The sequence below is a fragment of the Lissotriton helveticus genome, chromosome 6 (assembly GCF_964261635.1).
Source record: "Lissotriton helveticus chromosome 6, aLisHel1.1, whole genome shotgun sequence".
Lineage (NCBI taxonomy): Eukaryota > Metazoa > Chordata > Amphibia > Caudata > Salamandridae > Lissotriton > Lissotriton helveticus.
This window is the reverse complement of record NC_136067.1, coordinates 856,141,006-856,156,829: the sequence shown is the minus strand read 5'-3', so window position 1 is coordinate 856,156,829 and position 15,824 is coordinate 856,141,006.

The following is a 15,824-nucleotide window of genomic DNA, read 5'->3' as shown; positions in this document are numbered from 1 at the left end:
GGCACCAGCATCCGTCCCCTCAATGGCCTCTGGAAAGCCAAGAAAGCGGAGATTATTTCGTCGGGCTCTGTTTTCTGCATCATCAACCCTCCAGAGGACATCATTCATGGCAGTCGTCAGGGCCGTGACCTCGCTACGCAGTGTACAGGTGGTATCTTGGACTTCTGAGATACGGTGTTCCACTTGAGTGACTTTCTCCGAGACCTTCCTCAGGTCTTGACGTAGCAGGTTGACAGCAAGTTTAATCTCATCAATTTTGCCTTCGAGTGCCTCTCTAGAAGTCCGGATAGCCTGCAGGATAACGTTATTATCAGGGGGACCCGCCGGGCCAGCAGCGGAGGGATCCGACGCCTGCAGCGGCTTGGCGAACTTGTCCATTTTCCCCTGTTTCTGCGTTTTGGTGTCCTTGTCCCTCACCATCTGACACAGTCGCTCAGGGTGGGGGTAAGTCAAGGCGCAACTGCGAGTTGGCCCGGGGCAGTCACGTCTGCCCTCCGACCACCTCCCACCACACCCTCAACGATTAGGTCGCAGTATGTATTTGCGCTCTTGGTTCTGTGGTGAGTTACACTGCCACTCCCCTGCGAGCTATGTTGCACACCTCCAACTCACTGCAAGTATGACCGTCTCTGCGTCGTGGGCTTCGCTATGTCCAGAGAGCAGCCGCAGGGGTGGCCTCAGGCGTCTTGCGCGTCACCCGTGGGCCCATCTTTAGTGCCCTCCACACCTTCAGGTATCTCAGAGCGCTTTCCCCAATAGGTGTCCCCCATGTTATTCCGTCCATGTGCATCTCCTGCTGTCCTTCTTACAGAATGCACCCACACCCTTTTGCAGGTGTGATGTGCAGAGTTATCAGTTCTAGTATCAGCCCACACTCCTCAGTCCTGCTCCCATCCGCTGTTCCACCGGAGCTACAGAACTGTTTCACTCAGTTCTCATGAGATTCACAGGACCCACTCTGCGCCTTATCTGGTTCTGGACTGTCTGTGCCACTCCTAGTCTGCCATCTTCCCGCGGTTCGGCCAGAGGACGTTGCAGCATTAGCCTCACTATAGCCAGTGAGCAGCCGCCGGGACTCACACATGCGTCTTGTGCGTCACCCGTGTACCAGCCATTTGTGCTCCTGTGCCTTCCACCTTCAGGCGTTTCAATCTGTTGCCCTCGATATGAGTCCTCTATGCCCTTCTGCCCGTGTGTGCCCTCTGCTGTCCCCTCCGCAGAGCATGTATCCACACCCAAGCGCAGGAGAGTTGTGCAGTGCTGCCAGCTCTAGGATCAGTCCAACCCTCCCAGTCACACTCCCACCTGTTGCTGCGCCGTAGCTGTGGGACTAATTTTTCAGCTCTTGGGGGCCTCGTGGGAGTCCAGGAACGAGTCTATGACCTGTCTCGTGCAGGTCTGCCTGTGCCTCTCTTGGTCTGCCCCCTGTGTGCTGATCAGCCAGCGAGTGTCGTGCCTGCAAACTCAGCAGATCTTCCCACTACTTTGATGTGGTGCACGCTACTCACGGCAGGTTCGCTGAGCCGATCGTCTCTGGCTCCATGCATGGTCCCCTGCAGCGCACTTCAATTGACACGCCTCACCCCCCGTGCAGTGAGCAGCTCGTCTTTCCTGCACCAGCTCCGGAGCGCGTGAGCCGACCTCTGTCACAGTGTCGTTGGGCCCCTCAGTAAAACTACCCGGATGCTGCAGCCAGTCCCCAGTATGCACTGGGACACGTCTTCCTGTACCCGCGTACCTCGACCGGTACGGACCCACGCCTCAGTTGTCACTAATAATAATAATAAAAAAAATCTTTATTTGGATAAAAGAAAAATATCCTTAAAAGCATTTCACAGTAGATCAGCAGGTCGGCACATTGTAATAAGAAATTCCGGAACATATTTTACAGCAGTTGATCAATAAGAATCGTCCGAAGCCTGTTGCTCAGTTTCTGTTGTACATTAAAAATGAAACAATTTAAAGATAGCCAACAATAACACTTAGTACTAGGGCAAAGGGATTTGATGTATTGACATTTGGCGGCTTACTAATTATAAAAACCAAACAAATTTAAGAGAGTGAACTACTTGTGCAAAAACTCAGTCCAAATGGATAGGTCGCTAGTCAGTAACACAGATATGATGAAAAGCGACTAGTTGTAAACAATTTTGTTTTTTTTGTTTTTATAAAACTTGAGGCTAAAGTGCAGCTTAAATTAGACAGCTAGACAGGGGAGAGCAGGATTACTGGTCCTACCGCCTTGACCATAAAGGTGCGGTATGCATGCCGAATGTAGATTGTAAAGGCAATGTTTAGAGCTGTATTTTCGGGGCACAAGGAGGTGATGATTGCCTGTCTACAGGTCCGAACGCCCAACCTGTTCCACTCTGCTTTGAGATTGCGTCTACGTTGGGACATGAGGGCGGGACATAAGCAAACCACGTGCTCTAGTGTTTCGGTTGCCTTGCCGCGCCCTCTGCATGTTGCATCTTCCGTGGTGCGCAGCCGTGTGGGCAAATCTTTTAAGAATCGCCAAACCCCCAATCTAATAGCCAGAAAACTGCATTTTAAATGCAGTGAGTAGGTGCAGGAGAGATAGTTAGCGGGGGATATGCGCCCATAGGAGCTCATGACTGACCATGCGTGACTCCGTTTACAGAGGTGTGCCCTGTCAATAATGAGTGAGCACATTGTTACACTTTTTTTATACAGGTTTTAAATGCGGTCGTGCTAGGGTTGAGGGCCATAGGTCGCCCGCTGACATTTCACGAATAGAATCTGTGAAAAGGCGGCCGTACGAACCCCCTGGGTTTTTCTGGCTAATCTTGGACCAAACTAAGGACTCTAAAGTACCTGTGTCTGCTTTTCTGAGTTTGTGACAGAGATTTAGATATGTGCCAGTGTTGGAGGCCTCGTAATTTAATAAGCCCAGTTCTAGCCTGATCTGGGCAGCAGAGGCAGATTGGGGCAAGTGGAGGACTTTTTTATAGATCTTGGTCACAAGTTGGTTTAAGGTTGTGTTTTGTTTGCCCCTAAATATCTCAATGCCGTACGCTAAGGTAGGCCCACTTTTTGCTCTCCGGATTTCCAGTAGGAATGAGAGTGTTGGGCCGGACAGTTCTTTAGCGAGCTTAGATAAAGTAACTTGTAGGGTCGTGGCTTTTACCGCGACCTCGTCGCGCTGATTGGAAAAGTTACCCCTAGAGTCAAAATGAACCCCCAGGTATTTATATGTGCGTCCTGTTGTTAAGCTTTTGTTGTTATATGATCACACACCACCGTCGTTACGTTTTCTCCCGAAGGTCACGACTTGGGTTTTCTTTAAGTTTACCTCGAGTTGGTTCTTAATTGTGTAACTGTATAGCTTGTCCAAGAGCCTTTGGAGCCCAACCCGTGTAAGGCTGAAGAGAACCAGGTCGTCGGCGTAGAGAAGATTGCTTATTGCAGAGCCGCAGACCTTAGGGGGGGTGACTGTTTATTTCGTCGAGTGTGACCGACAGATCTGCTATAAACAGATTGAAGAGCAGGGGGGCCAGCACTCATCCCTGTTTGACACCTCTGGTTGTCATAATTTTCCGTAAAAGATGCGTGCCAGATCCCAACTTCACCTGGACCCAAGTGTGTGAGTACAGTTGGATTATCACGTCCAAAAGCTTTTCAGGAATCCCCCATTTTTTTAGTTTTTCCCATAGCGCTGCTCTTTCTACCCGATCAAACGCGGCTTTGAAGTCAACAAAACAGCAGTACACAGACCTGGATGAAGAAAGCGTTTTGTCAATAATTATGGACAATGTAAATAGATTGGTCATGGTCCCTGAATTGGCAGTAAAGCCTGTTTGGTTAGTTGGTATCAGTTCGCGCAGCTCCGCCCATGCCCTTAGCTCCTTCAGTAGAATTCCTGCATAATGCTTGGCCTCGATGTCTAGGAGGGCAATTAATCTATAGTTGCTTGGGGTGGCGCGGGAGCCTGATTTATGAATTGGGTGGATTATTGCCCCACGCCAGGAGTCCGGAACAGTTGAAGTTCTTAGAGCAAAGTTGAACAAGTTGGTTAGGTGCCCCGACCAAAGAGCTATGTTGGATTTAAACAGACTCTGGAGTAAGCCATTCGGGCCCGGGGCCCCGTCGGATCTTCCTTTTGACACAGCCTTGGTGACCATTTCTTGAGTGATCTGGAGATCTTCCCTGCGAGAGTCTATACTGTTTGTGTTCTTGCGCATGCAGGTGCTTGGGGGAGCTTCTGCCTCCGTTAGGGAGTGGCTTCCTGTTGGCGCTATGCTCTCCGGGGACCTAAAGTGTTCGGTCAGAAAGGCGGCCCAGTCTGATTACTGTATATTTGCCGGCCCGGCATTTGATGGCCCCGAATTAGAGCGGTTGATTAAGGCCCAGAATTTTCTCGTATTGCGTTTTTTGCTTTCCCAAAGAAGTTTGGCCCAGAATTGATTTTGATGCAGTCGTTTGTCTTTTTGTGCTGCCATTATGAATGATTTTTGCGCTGATTTGTAGATGTGCCTGAGATCCTTATTTCCTGAATTTTTAGTGAGTGCCCGCAAGGCGTTGTTCCTGGCTTTCTTCAGCGCCCTTGAATGGGTTGAGAGTGAAAACTGCCGGGTGGAGCTTGCATTGTGCTGATGTTGTTTGGCGGGAAAAAGTGTGACCAATTGTGAGCAGAGTGTCGTCCATACGGCAATCGGGGAGGCCGTCTGATCTGTATCGCCATTGATTGAAGCCAGGCTTGCCTTCGTGATATTGGGGTTTATGTCCTCGCTCCATCGTAGGCGCTTCAGGTTCTCAGTGTAGATCCCAGTGCAGGTGGTTAGAGCAGATATATGATACTCAGGCTTTATGTTGAGGGTGATAACCTGTGGACGGTGATCACTTTCCCGTCGCGGTTGGATGCTAAAGCTGGCCAGATGATGGAACAAGGCTGAATTACTGATGGTATAGTCCAGATAAGATTGCTTATGCCCATTTGTCCAGGTCCATTTTGGGGGGGTGTCATCCGACGATCTTCCATTTATTACCGGGTATCCTGCGCTATAGAATTGCAGCATGCAGAGTTCACCCAAGGCGTAATGGGCCTGGTTTGGGGGCTTAGATTGGACTGGCACATCGGATAGTATAAATGGGGAAAGCCCGTCGTGATCAGCAGGCTTGCCCTGGAAGAGGTTGGTGTTGAGATCCCCTGACACAATGCAGTCCGAAGATCGCTCATGATTATAGATAAACGGGCCAGGTGGTCCTTTTTTTTTGCGTGTGCTTGGGTTGATGTAAACATTGAGAAGTAGGAGCGAGCGTTGCTTGGACCATGATTTAATTGTAACCCCGAGTAGCCAGTCCTCCTCAAAACTTAGCTGGACAATCGGACCGTTAGGTTATTTGAAACGTAGATTGACAGGCCCCCTTTTGGGTGGGCATAGCGGTGGGCTCTGATTCCTGGTTTCCATAGTTCAATAAACCCTGTGACTGGATTGCTTTGGATGGCCCACGTTTCTTGCAGGGCTATAAGTGCGTGCCCGTATATAAAGGAGTGTGTCTCTAGGTTGGTTATTTTATGCTGGAGGCCGCTGATGTTCCATGAGCATAATGTGAAAATGGGATCTGCCTGGGTACTTGTTGCGGTAGCCGGTCGCGGCTACAGGCTTGCTTGTACCTGTGCTTTGTGGTTTTGGTCCGCTAGGAGAACACCCTTTGGTCAGTGTGTTTTACCGCTTGCCAGGGCAGCCGGAAGCCAGAAGCCATCCCCATCCTTGAGTATTGTCATGGCCAAGTTCCCCGTTTGTGGAGCTTGTCATTGATTCTGTAGTGCCCAGCGCGTTGTCATTGTCATTATGCGGCACCCTGTATGTCACCGCTGGGACACACGCTCATCAAGTATTTCACTTGTCCTTCCCAATGCTCACACCCCCGCCATCTTATTTGCAGCCCGGTCTGTGCCGTTTCGTCTCTTCCAGGCAGGTACGGGCCAATTCAGCCTATTTTGGGGCAATCAATGCAGGTACAGCATTTCTTGGCATTTGGTCCGTGTATTGTATGCAGGATGTTCCACTTGAGCTCAGGATTTCGCAGGATCTTTTCTTGGCCCTCGGAGCTCTGGACACGTCTAGTCTGCCATGCTGCTGGCCACCCCCCGCAATAATTCATTGTTGTCCTTACATGGACACTTCGGTCCACTTTCCCAGGCTCACAACTCGGACAATCCATTTGGCACCATTCTGCTCTTCAGTCCATGCTGACCTTGACATCAGCAGCCCAGGCACAGGCCACTCGCACATCTCTCGGGCACAATTGCGCATGCATAGTAATACACTCTCTCAGAGTCTTTCAAACCCTCCATTTTTATTTAGGCCACATGGGCCACAACGGGAACTATTATAGAAACAAACACAATTAAGCGTTAGATTTAGAAGTAGAGCCCTTCTGTTTACATCCCCTTCTAAGTTTACCCTGTTTGTGATTACCTAGCTTTTAAGTTACAAATAGGCGTTGTTTTATTACCATTCTCCTTCGTTTTTGCCACAATTAATACTTATAATAAGCAGACATACATAGCTTTTGTTAAATTAGAGCGTTATTGCACTATATTAATGGGACAAATTCACATGATTAGTGTATTACGATTTGCAACATAAGCAAATTAGTATCACACGTGTACTTTTCTGTGTGTGTTTTCTTCTCTATTGATTAGTTCAAACGCACTCGATTAATACATATTATAGTTATGAGAAACTAACTTTGCGGGAGGTATACAAAAATTTTGGTTTCAGCCTCGCTCCATCAACAGACATAAGGCCCCACTGCCACATGAGTAGTAGCAGACACAAAGGAGTTCCACACTCCTGGCAGAAGGCCCGCAATCTTGGGGGAGTCTCTGCACTCGGGGAGGACCTCACAATGAGAATTTTCATTGCAAAGATTCCGCCCCAAGAGTGGAGACTCCCCACAACTGAGGGGTCTCCGACACAAGCGCAGAGGCCCTTTGTGAATCAGATCCAATATACTTTCAATACCAGTACATTCATATGTTTCTTGTTCTGAATCCTAAACACAACTCCACACAGAAGCTTGCCATTGTGCATTTAGAAATGTTGGAGTACATCTCATATGTAACATGCAGATACAAGTAGTGTGTACATTACTATGGTATCTTGCTAGCCAGCATAATACACCATGGGTAAACAGTAGATCATAGGCAACAAAGTGTTGAACATTCCTAGCTTCACTGTGTCAGCACCACAACTAGTGTGTCTCAGACAGCAACATTAAATTCCTATTTCTTTTGTCTCTTGACAACAGCTTTAGTTTACATACATTACATATTGCTTACAGAGTAGTCTCAGATTGGAATTCAGGGACAGAGTCTCAAATGTCTACCAATCATCATCAATGACAACAGTCTGTGAAACCACATAAAGGCTATAACACAACTGGGTGCTCAAGAGAAAAAAGTGTCAACCCGTTGGTCATGCACCTGCGTACTATTCACTCTGTTTTGTACAATGGCCGGTTTCCCTGGATTCAGACCAAGGTGAGGATTCAGAGATATGTGTAAGCCACAACTTACTGGAATGTTGTGCAACACACAACATGCTATTATTATCTTGCACACAACTTCAGGGGAGTACAGATGCACCCTCCTGTAAGGTCAAGACGTCTGAAACACAACTTTCGGAGACCAAAAGTGCGCTCTATGATGGCTCGTGTACATATGTGTGCCTTATGCTGAGGTACAGTGGTTGCACATGTGTATGGTGTGATAAGATGAAGGAAGAGTTCATATGCAACAACACTTGAGGAAAATAAGGATATATTTATACTCTCCCTCTTGCATCTGTAGAGTTCATTATATATGAAATGGTACATGCAGTGTCTGTTGGGGTGATGTGTGTGTAATAATGCTGTCATTTATAATGGTTGTGTATTTTAAAACAACAATTATACATATCAGACTTGTCTGGTGCTTGAGTACATACCCAGAACCACATATTGCCAAATTCTCCCGGTGTCTGCCAAGGGCAAGAAGTGGCCTGGGAATATGTACTGTCTGTCATGGGTACTGCTTGGAAGCTCTGCATGCACATCTGTGAAGCAGCCACTGGCATCACGCTCGCCCTTCATGTTGATGGAGTGCCAGGGGTGTCTGTTGCAAAAGATGTGAGCACTGTGGCGAGGTGACTGAACAGAACACTCGTTACCAGGCAGCACGCGAAAGTTAAATAACATTTCAAAGCGGAATTCAGATAAAAAAAGCGAGAACAAATTAGGTGTGCACTTAACGCTTTCTCTTGTTCCAGTTTTGACTATAAACTGCCCCGTTGATAAGTTGCAGCCACGATTAATGGTGTAGCAAGACAAACGGACAGAATGTCACATGCGAGGTGATATAGTTTCAGCGCATCTAAGAAGTGGACATTAATGTCAAGAATTTTGATTGAACTGAGTGTCATTACAGACTGTTTTAAGTTTCTCCTATTTCCCATGATCATCAAGTGCAAGAACATTTTTAATTATGAATGTTGCAAGAGCAACATCATGTTTGAATAAGAAGTGTAACATCTAACAAATGCCATTTTAGAACAGCTGAGGGAAGGGCGGGGCATTTGATCAAGAAGCTTCGGGAGGTTCTGACAACAGTTAATGCATTAGTCAAATGATAAACTAGCGGTTTACCAGCAGGTAGTGAGCAATGATTTATGGGACTTGTCTTTCTGAGGGCCATGGATTTGAATGGATAGGTGTAAAACTGATTGGTTAATTGTGAGGGAGGGGCTGCGCTACACGAGCGATAAAAGGCAGGGTCATGTGGTAGGGGTGAAGGGTACACTACTTCATAGAAGGAGTGGAAAGCTGTCGGAGGTCGATCTGATTGAAATAGAGCAGTAGCGGCTGGTGACATTTGAAAGTGGTGAGGCGCAAACGGATTTGCATACTGCACCGTAGCGAGCGAGGGCAGCGAGCGACCCCGAACCCCATAAGGGGGGTTTGGGCGGTTACCCCCCAAAGAAAATTTTGAAAAAAGAGAAGAAAATCGTGCATTTTCAAACAAATTTGAGAAAGCAGGAAGGTTAATAAAGCAATTGTGAAAGTGCAGTTATTACATTAATAGATGGCATAACATAGGTAGCTGCTTATTCAGTATAACCACAGAGCTTCGTACATTCCGTCCTATTACGCTCAGGTGCTGATTTCAGACTATAAGACTTTCATGAAAATCTCAGCTCTAAGAGTAGAAGAAGTTGCACAGCAGTTGGGAAACAGCCTTCACATAGCATTGGGAACCACGCCTTACCTTTACCACGTTTCCATTAGAACGCATGTGACTTTATCACGCATGTCTTTCCACACAGATTATAGTGTTTAGGTGAAACAAAATATACTTAATATGCCATTTGATCATTAAAATCTGTTTAATCCCCAAATAGGAACAAACACTAGAAAACTTTTAAAAACAGAGATAACAATGCATTTCTGAGTACCTCAATCAGTATTTTTTTATTCAACAAACAAGTAGCAGCATTCACTTTTTGTAAATGAAATCTGCACGTCTCTCTTTCAGTGTAGCGTACTTGTCAATTACTTATATATTGTGGTCCGGTATTTTTTGGACTAGCTTGCTCTCTACAGAGAGCATCGCCAAAACATTGAGTCTTTCCTCTAGCATGGTGTTCCTGAGGAATGTCTTGATGCACTTTAAGGCTGAAAAACATCGTTCAGCTTCAGCTGTTGTCATTGGAGTGGTAATGACAATTTTGAGTAAACTCATTGTCTCTGTAAGTGACTTTTGCATATTCAGTTTATATATTGAAGTCATCAAAGTCCAGGCACTTGTGGTCTTCCGGTACACAGGCATTCGGTGCAGTAAAGTCAATTCAGTTCTCAGCTGCTCTTTTTTGAGCATAGGATATGCTTCCACAGCCTGATTCAGAGCACGCTCCGGGAAGGATTCATCATATTGTGCAAACTTTTGACTTTGCAATACTGTGGCACTCACCAAATGTTTAGTGAATGAAAAACGTTCTTGTGCCTGCACAATTGCAATATCACATATCTCCTTTCCAATTCGAACCAGAGAGGTGATGTTTTGCCTGCGGTTTGCAAAAGCAGAATGCTCCGGCAGTTTGCTCTCTAAATTGTCAACCTCATCTCTCACTTTCCTTATGCTTTGTACTAATGTAGTGGTAGAGTCTTTCACAAAGACAGTATCTATGTCTTTTCGTTGTAACTGATCATATAACACATCGACATCACGCATTAATTCATGAAATAAAAACAGTAAGAACTGAAACTCTTTGTCTTGTAGTGTTCTAATAAAGCAATGTGCTTCATTCTGACTTGTGTGATCAAACTCTTCATTGGCTCCTATGGCGGCAAAACATTTCTCAAGGCTCTCCCTATTTTCAAAGATTAGGCTGACTGTACGAATGTTAAAGTTCCAACGAGTTGAGGATCCCCTTGGAACGCTTTTGTCCACAATCTCATGAAGGGCTTCAGTTCATATCCTGAAAGAAAACTCGTGTCTCTCTGATCTTTGATACTGCCTGTTGCATAATAAGATTGAGTTGGTGGGCGTAACAGTGCACAAAATGAGCATTAGTGTACACATCTCAAATTCGTTTCTGTACTCCACTAAGGCTTCCACTCATTACGGACGCACCATCATAGCTTTGTGCGATAAGTTTTTGTTTTTGAGGCAGGTCCGGAAAAATTAAGTTCAGTTGACACAGTATAGCTTCAGTAATGGTTGCTGCACTAAAGTCTCTTAAATATGTGAAACCATAGAACCTCTCCACAACGTTTCTGTCACTGTCAAGGTACCGAAACACTAACACGGACTGTGTTTTAGTGGCCACATCAGTGGTGTCATCAGCCTGAATAGCCACAAAGTCTGTGTTTCGCAACTCTTGCACAATATGGCTTCTTATAATTTCGAGCATACACTCAACGAGTTCATTTTGTATTGTTTTAGAGGTGCCCTTAAAGACTGTAGCACGTGCTAAATGTGCTTCCAAATCTTTGTCTATGGTTGACATTAAATCCACTAGGCCTCGGAAGATCCCAGGTTTTGAGGAAGTTTCTGATTCGTCATGGCCTCGCCAAGCCAGTTCGAAAGCACCACAGAAACGAATGCAATCAATGATCTTGGATAGAATTTGTCTGTTCTTATCAACGGCCTCATTGTGTTTTTGTATGGTTTTGCGATATGCATCATTTATCTGCTGCTCAATTGGTGCGTCTTCCCCCAACATTCCCAGTCTTGTCAGGTTTTCCATATGATTTCTTGTGAATGCATGCTTGTTTATTTTTTCAGATAAGTGTTTCAAGTCAGTGATTCCTTGACGTGTCCAAGAAAAGTCACCACCAAACAGCAAGCAGGGGAAGCAGAACAGAGAATTTCTTATAGGGCATCCTGTAAGCCAATCAGCTTTTGTGTACCAGGCATTTGAGAATGTACGTTTTGACATTTTTCCTCTGTCCTGGGAAGTTTTCTTTAGGTTAATTTCAGGCTGATGAGGTCCTAATTGCTTTAAATGTAGTTTTTGTTCAAGTGGCCGTGCCTGGAATGACCTTGCAATCAGCTCTTGTACTGTATTCATGATGGTATTGCTGGCCTTACCAATATATATATTAAAGAAACCTGTCAATAATCAAAGTACAACGTATAAGGTGCAGTGCAATAATATCAAATTTCAGTATAAATACATATATCTTGTGCAGTATCGTAATACATCTCCAACAGCTCCCCTTTCCACAAAAAGACTGCTAAAAATACAGCCTTACTGCCTCCTGCCTCACTGTGCCATAGTGGTTGCTGGAGGCACTGAAACACTCACTGCTTGAGGGCCTTGAGAGTGACCACATACATAGCCCTAACTCCCATGTAAAAAAATATAGCATCAGTTTCCTTACCTTTAACACTGGTGTTTGCTGGGTCGTAGCCGGGGTGAAAGAGCAGCAAAGGAGGTTGGGGTCCTCTCGTTTGACGATAAATTGGCCCAAAATGTGGTAATGTCTCAGGTTGTCAGGCTTGACCAGGTGCTGAAAATGAAAAGATAACAATTTATTTTTCAAACACTAGGGTAACACTAGGGTAATCCAACAAAGACTGTGTGAAAACAACATATTGCTCCAATTCTTTCCTTGCAGTTTGCATGCAGCTCTTAGATGACTGTTAATAGCTCGCTGTTGTATATTAGGATTTTAACATACAAACTGCAAGTAACAAAAGGATCACTCTGACAAAAGCAGTGACTCACTGACCTATTTACATCATATGCATTTTGTGATCTGCATCAGGTACATGTTCTTTGCAGAAGGCACATTAACCTCCTGCGCTGCCGCCTGCTGCTATTTCACTACTGGGACCACAAACATAGGCTAGCTCTGCCAGACTTCGAATGCACCTCTTGCACAATATGGCTCAAACGACACCAATGAAAGTAAGGGAAGATTCGTCAAACGACACCAAAGTTATAGGCAAGTTAAAAAAACGCTTTTCCTATGGAAACTACATCCTAACTATACCTACTGGCAACCAACATAAATACATATATAAATATCTTGAGCAAGGTGAGGTATCTACAAGGATGCGTTCATCTCATCGCCCCTGGCTTAGCCACCATACAAATCCCTCCTTTCTGCAGGGTGGGGGGTAAAATCCTCTTTTCCCATGCCTCCCTGACCACCCCCAAGAGTGGCTCTGCCAGCTGTGACACAAAGATTGGTTAAAATTCCACAGGGAAGCCATCGCCACCTGGTATCTTACCTCCAGTGATCTTCCCCAGTGCTTCCTTCAACTCTTCCAGTGTAAATTCCACCTCTAGCTCTTCTCTGAGCTTTGGCGACAGCACAGAGAGTTCCATCCAATGCTGATATCATTCTACGGAATCTGGCTCCGCCCAGCTGCCCACACTGTATTACTCCCTGAAGTGCTCCACGACAGTTGCATTGATAGACACCTGTGATGTTGAGGCAGCCTCATCTGGGCACCTTAACGCCATAATAGGGGCCCGTCATTTTCACCCATAAGCAGTCAGGCAAGGAGCTTGCCTGGATTATTACCTTCATGGTTTAGCCGCTGTCTATATTCCTTACATTTTAGCCTGTCCCAAGTTTCTAATGTAAACTAAACTAACAATACAAGTGCCAGTACTGGACTAACTTCTTATATATTAGCCAGAAGATCTGTTATGAATCAAACATAGCAGTCTATTATCACATTTGTTACAAATTTATTTGAATACTTTTTCAGAAATGTTGCATATTTTTCAAACAGAAATTTTGGTGCATATCATGAATATATATAAAAATGTACAAATACATACAAACTTTTTACAAATATTTACAACCTGCAACCTTTGTAACACAATCACACTGAAACTTTCACTCCCCAAGCATACCATTTATATTCAAAAACATTTATATTAAAAAAAAAACAGATACCTCTGAGTTATAGGTCCGTGTCACTATTTCATTAAATTATATGATACACCAAACATATATCACTAGAAACATAAATCACACCAGTAATTTAATCAGGACAGATCATAATATATTTTTTCTTTTAATCTTTTATATGACACTGGACCAACAAGGTCGACGCGTTTCGAACCCCCTAAGTCCAGGGGTTCTCCTCAGGACCAAACACGATTTCTTAATTATCCTGTGTATGGAAGCACAGTCCGATGTAACCAAATCTTCACTCTTTATTTTGTTGGCTTCGGTTATCCGAAGCTGGCGTGGTTGTCGTTAACCCTGGGGTTAATTTTGGGCGTAAGTGAGCGTCAGTAAGCGTCATCACTAGGGCGGCCAGGCAGCACGCCCGCCGCCCTAGTGATGACGCGCACTGTTTAGAACACTCGGCAGCACAATTTATTTGTAGGCGGACTTAAACTACGGACTGAGCTCACTTACGCCCAAAATTAACCCCAGGGTTGACGACAACCACGCCAACTTCGGGTAACCGAAGCCAACAAAATAAAGAGTGAAGATTTGGTTACATCGGACTGTGCTTCCATACACAGGATAATTAAGAAATCGTGTTTGGTCCTGAGGAGAACCCCTGGACTTAGGGGGTTCGAAACGCGTCGACCTTGTTGGTCCAGTGTCATATGAAAGATTAAAAGAAAAAATATATTATGATCTGTCCTGATTAAATTACTGGTGTGATTTATGTTTCTAGTGATATATGTTTGGTGTATCATATAATTTAATGAAATAGTGACACGGACCTATACCTCAGAGGTATCTGTTGTTTTTTTGAATATAAATGTTTTTTTAATATAAATGGTATGCTTGGGGAGTGAAAGTTTCAGTGTGATTGTGTTACAAAAGTTGCTGTTTGTAAATATTTGTAAAAAGTTTGTATGTATTTGTACATTTTTATATATATTCATGATATGCACCAACATTTCTGTTTGAAAAATATGCAAAATTTCTGAAAAAGTATTCAAATAAATTTGTAACAAATGTGATAATAGACTGCTATGTTTGATTCATAACAGATCTTCTGGCTAATATATAAGAAGTTAGTCCAGTACTGGCACTTGTATTGTTAGTTTAGTTTATATTTGACTTAGCCTTGCTGGTCAGGAGTCAAGACCCAGTTTCGTTCCCAAGTTTCTAATGGCCATCGTCTGTGTTCCACCAAGGTAATCCTCGCCTTCAGTGAATCTGTCTCTTGCCTGTGCATGTCCACATTTCCAGCCCCACTGGGGAAGAGGCCTACAAGGCTGCCCTGATAGTGCTGCCCCCTTGATACCACAGTGCACATTAAGGCCTAGGTGAGGTCATGCCACACAATAAAACAGCCCCGAAATGGCAATTCCTAAATAAGCAGACAATATGTGGCTGTGCAGCATGCCACTCCTCGGAATGATGGGCTCAGTAGGTCTCATCCGAGCGGAATTGTAAAGGATTAATCCTCAGGGCTGTGGAGCGCAGGCTTAGAGTGTACGATCAGCCATCTTGCCAGGCCTCCAGCTTTTTATTTTTGCATGGGAAAATAATATGTTCTTCACTCAGTAAGAGCTTGTAGTCAGACCAACAAAGCATTGTGTATTCCACTCTTAAACACTAACAGTACAATAATATTCACATGATCCACGTTTCATTGCACATACGCATTTCATTGCCTCATCAGGGGAAGTCAGTGCTGCTATATAAATGCATTTGCAATTACAATATGAATTATGCAATCTGAAAGCAATGTAAGGAAGGTATTGTCTCTGTAAAATGATTTTACAGATTGTTATTTGTAAGAGAGGATATTGTCGATGTAAATTGATATTTAAAGAACGTTATTTACTATGCAATCGCTTTTATGGTTGTTTTACAACCCAAATAAAGTTTATTGAACTGAACTGACATGAATTCTGTTCCACTGCTGAACAGTGAAAACACATTTTAATCAACCGATAGCACCAATGAAGTATTGCTTCAGTATTGACCAAATGATGGGACCTCGTCTAATATAGGTCAGTGCAGGAGTCCTGATCAAAAGAAGTGAAACACAAAAAGTGAAGTGATGCAGGGAGCCCCCGTTCCCCATACACTAACATAAATATTCCCCCAACACAGAACCAATGAAAGGCAACCCCCTATTCTAAACCAAGGAACCCCCCAAAGTTGAACTGTTGAAGGGCCGTCCCCTAGAGCAAAAGAAAAACTCCCTCAATATTGAACCAATGCCGAGCCATTCCTAGACAAAACCAGAGATCCCCCAGTGCTGAACCAGTGCAGCCCTCTCCCCTCTTTACTAAACCAAAGAAGGCCTCCATATTGAACCAGTGAAGAGGACCCCAACACTGAGGCAAGGATGGGGCCTCACAGTGAACATTTTAGTA